Here is a 4,465-nt window from a genome sequence, read left to right on the forward strand (position 1 = left end):
CTCATGGGGCTCACTTTGCACATGTCAATGGGGACAATTGGAAGTAGAATGCAACACACTTGAACAAGTCATGTAAGATTCATTAGATGCACGATGATGAATATGAGTTGGGGAGGAAGATATTTGATTCACTAAATTTTGGTTGATCAAACCTTTGAGGCAAGGATTTCATCTCGGCGGCTATGTCATTGGAGTTGTCAAGTTGATATAAGCCGACATTCTTCCTTCCACCTAGGTTTCTACCATTTTTAGAAGATAAGGACCTATGCATGGAATTTTCACTCATAATTTCATACAATTGCCACACATCATTTTCATACTTATCAAGATAAGAACTACCCATGGATGCATTAACCATACCTTTGTGATTATCCGGTAAACTTTCAAAGAAATATTGGACTAGTTGCCACTCAGGTATGTCATGATGAGGGCACTTTCTAAGCAAATCATTAAATCTTTCCCATGCCTCATGAAACATTTCCCCATCCCCTTGAGAAAATTCTCTAATTGAATTTCTCATGGCATTGGTCTTAGAAACCAGATAGTACTTTTTCAAGAACTCTTATTGCTTTTCCGCCCAAGAAGTTATCGAAAAAGGCGTAAGATTGTTGAACCAATATTTTGCCTTGTCTTTAAGGGTGAAAGGAAAAAGTTTAAGTCTTAAAACTTCCTCCGGCATGTCCGTGTACTTCACGGTGGAACACACTTCAAGAAACTCATCTAAATGCTTATAAGTTCTTCACTAGGAAGTCCATGATAGTTTGGAAGCATTTGAATTGTTTTTGGTATAATTTCATAGTGATGTGCTCTAAATGGAGGCAATTGAATGCAAGTGGGTGCATTGTATTCATTAGGCACATAATGGTCTCTTAATGTAATGGGAGGATTCACAATTGGTGGTGCTACACGAACACCTTGATTAGCTTGAACCATGGGGGGTTGTGGAGTAAATATTGGCCGAAGCATTTCCAATGGAACTTGGCCTTGTTGTTATGGGTGAATGAATGGTCTAGGCACATTAGGGTGGAGGTTGCCTTGTTGGTCTATGTAACCAAGGTCCTTCACATGGTTATCATTCAAATCCTCCATTGGTAAAATGGAGTGATGAGAACTACCTCTCCCCCTAGGATTATGAACAACCGAATCAAGATGCAAATTAGGAGGGACAAGAGTAGGATTCAATGACCTATGACCATGCATACACTAGCAAAGTAAATAACAAGCAAGTAACAATCACTTCACCCCCGCAACAATTCAATCAACAAATCTCCACATTCAATGATCCCATGCTCCCATGCTTAAACAACAAGCAAAGAAAAGTAAATTGCCTCCACACGGGCTCATGTTTTATCTAAGAAATGAAAAACAAGCCTCCACGTGGGCCGACGATTTAACTAGAGTTTGAGTTAGAAAAATCTCACAAAGGGTCCTTAAGCAACTACAATTCATTTTCAACTTCCAAACTTTGCTATGCTTTGCATTTTTTTTTTATAAATTTTTAGTCCTTTTTGTGCTTAGCTTAGCTCCTTGCTTTGAATACTCCTTTGCTTAACCTTCTTGCTCAATTTCACCTAGCCAAATAAGAACAAACATAATAAGTAACCAAAAATAAAAATAAAGTAAAGACACGATCAAAAGAGTACTAATCCTTAATTGTTCCAAAATAGGGCTTTGCCAATTAAATCCCCAGCAACGGCGCCAAAATTTGACGGTCTGATGAGGTCTATTCGTATACGCCAAACTAATGTAGTGAATGTTGGTTCAAGAAAAGCCTTTTTGGGTCAAGTTTAAATTTATAAAAACCACTACTACCACTACTACTAATGGAGCAAGAGTGAGTAGGGATCGTCCCAAGGGATTAGAGGGCTACAAGTAATGGAAACAATGCTTAGGGTTAGTAGGTTGAGTGATCAAAGGTAGGTTGTTTGGTTGATTAAACTATGATTAAGATTAAACAAGCTTAATATAAAATGAGTAATTAAAGATAAAGAAAACAAGAGAGAGAGGTCTTGGGACTTAGAGATCACCACTAAGCATCACCTTTCTATACACTCAATTCACAATTAATGAGGGGGAAAACATATGTTGCAACAATAGTGAGTGTGTGTGGTTGTTTTAACAAGCATGGATGACCAATTAAGTATATATTGTCTAAACAACACAATAAATAGCACAATACATTAAACTAAGTCATTAATCCTTCTTTAAGCTCACAATCCAAACACATCACATAATTAGAGAAATATATTACTTGCATTCATAAGTATGGAACATCAAATAACAAGCATGTATTGTCCTCCCATTTAACAACTAAGGTAGCTACACTGCATCTAAGCTAATGACATGGAAATTAAACTAATTAGACTAAGGGAGAGGCACAATCCATCAGGAAATGAGTATGAACCATCAAATAAACCACAAGAGCATTCTATTAAGCACTATGTCGTAACAATCTCTAGATTTATAGCATCAACACACATAGACATGCATCAACAACATAAGAGATAGAGTTCTAGCATACATAGACATATAGATAGAATGAAATGATCAATTGAAAGAATTAAATCGCACAAATCATTGAATAAACAAGATTTATGTATATAAATATGTCAAAACATGTATTACAACACAAATCCCCTAAAAAATACATAAATTAATGTAAAGAAAGCATGCTTAGGGCTAACTTTAGCCCCAAGAAGATGTCTAGCCACTCATGAATAGTGTCCTCCAACCCTCAAGGGCTATCTCTATGGTAGAAGTGCTCTTCTTCTTAAGGAAGATGGAAAACCTCTCAAGAATGTGTCTCTAGCGTCCTCTTCTCTTTTCTTCCTCTCTAAGAATTGTATCTCTCAAAAAAGTATATCCAAGACTATCAAAAACTATTTTTTATGTAAAAGTGGCTCATATTCCTTATATATGTAGTTCAAATGTCACACCCAATGGTCTAGGCTCGTACACAGGGGCTCCTTCAATGATTGCACAATGAGACAACTTTTAATGAGCTGGAAATATATTGTTTTTGCATTTGAGGGGGTTCGATCGATTGAACCTGTTCTGTGATCGATCGAACATGACTAAGATCTATCAAACTTTGGCTGGATCGATCCTCCCATGCGGTGCCTTTTTGGATAAGGACAAATCTGAGATATTTTGGGGAAAGAGACAAAAGTGGTAGGTAGGGTGGTATAACAATATAAGATGGAATTTTTTCGATTGATCTGAGAATTGTTGGATCGATCGAACTTTGTGGGATCTTTGGATAAGGACAAAAGAGCTTGAATCCATCTTAGAGAGTCTAGATCGATGAACTTTCGATCGATCGAAGTATTCTTGAGATCGATCGAACCTTCTGAATTTTCACACTTTGCTTCAATCTGCTTCCACTTTGCTCCTTTCTTCCATCTAGCTTGAGTTAGCTTCTTTTAAGCTCTTATTTGGCTAAATTAGCTTATTTTGGGGATAAGCACCTAAAAAGGGCAATAACATGAAATTAGTCTAAAACGGGAAACTAAGATAGATAAAGGTCCTAGAATACCTAAGCTTAAGGGGTTTAAATGCGCACTTTTCAGCGCTCATCCCTGGCACCTTAAAGGGTGTTCTTCTTGTCGATGTCTCATAATGATTAGTATTGGGGCTATCCATTTCGTTGTCGTCTTATTTTGTGTGGTGTTGGGATTCCATCAAGGTATAAGCTGGTCTTGGGATAGACTTGTTGACCCTATGTCTTGAGGACCTTAGTGGTCATTGGGGGGATGATTCCTTTCCTCATAGTGAGAGATTGGACTCATCCAGGTTTTATGTTACGTTTTCTGAAAGGTTTTCCTTTTGAGAGACAGTCCATTCATTTCTTCTCATTTTGTGAAAATTCCTTTTATAAAATCACTTTTACATGTTTATGAGCCCCATTGTTTTCAGGCATACCTTAGAAACATGTTTAGGATATATGACTATGTGGTAGTCCGTGTGAGGATATTGATGATATGTTTTCTTGTACTATATTCGTTTAACATGCTAGTGCCATTAGTGGTGTATAGCGTGTCATCGTTCATTTGACCCCTATGTGATAGGTGGTTTATTTGGTTTACCTTATGTGTATTGTTCTTGGTACTAAGGTATTATTTGATTTATGTCATTTAATTTTGTGAGTACCTTTTATGTAATGACCCGGTCATTTGCCTTCTTTTCCTTTTTCCTGAAATTTTACGAATGAATTTTTTTTTCGTTTAATTTTCTTTTCTGAGCTCTATTTTGTGTCGCTTAGTGTCATCTCGAGTGCTCAGAATTGGTTTCTGAGACTCTTTCATGTGAATTGACAACTTCCTTTGAGGACTGAGTCATTTTCGCATTTTTCATTTTTGGATACTATGCGTTATTTCGTCCTTTTCCCTATTCTGTCTTTTCCCCATTTGTCACATTATTGGCACAACCTCACTTCTCATGCTTGGAGTTGGTTTTTGACTTCACG

At 37.0% G+C, this 4,465-nt stretch overlaps 1 pseudogene; it reads left to right on the forward strand.

The window, feature by feature from the left end:
- The first annotated feature begins 416 nt into the window (after positions 1-416).
- On the forward strand, positions 417-515 carry LOC132280266 (small nucleolar RNA R71; annotated as a pseudogene).
- The last annotated feature ends 3,950 nt before the right edge of the window (positions 516-4,465 follow it).

This window comes from Cornus florida, unplaced genomic scaffold (genome assembly GCF_030987335.1).
Source record: "Cornus florida cultivar Cherokee Brave unplaced genomic scaffold, ASM3098733v1 CherokeeBrave_3.0.0_Hap2_Chr10, whole genome shotgun sequence".
Classification (NCBI taxonomy): domain Eukaryota; kingdom Viridiplantae; phylum Streptophyta; class Magnoliopsida; order Cornales; family Cornaceae; genus Cornus; species Cornus florida.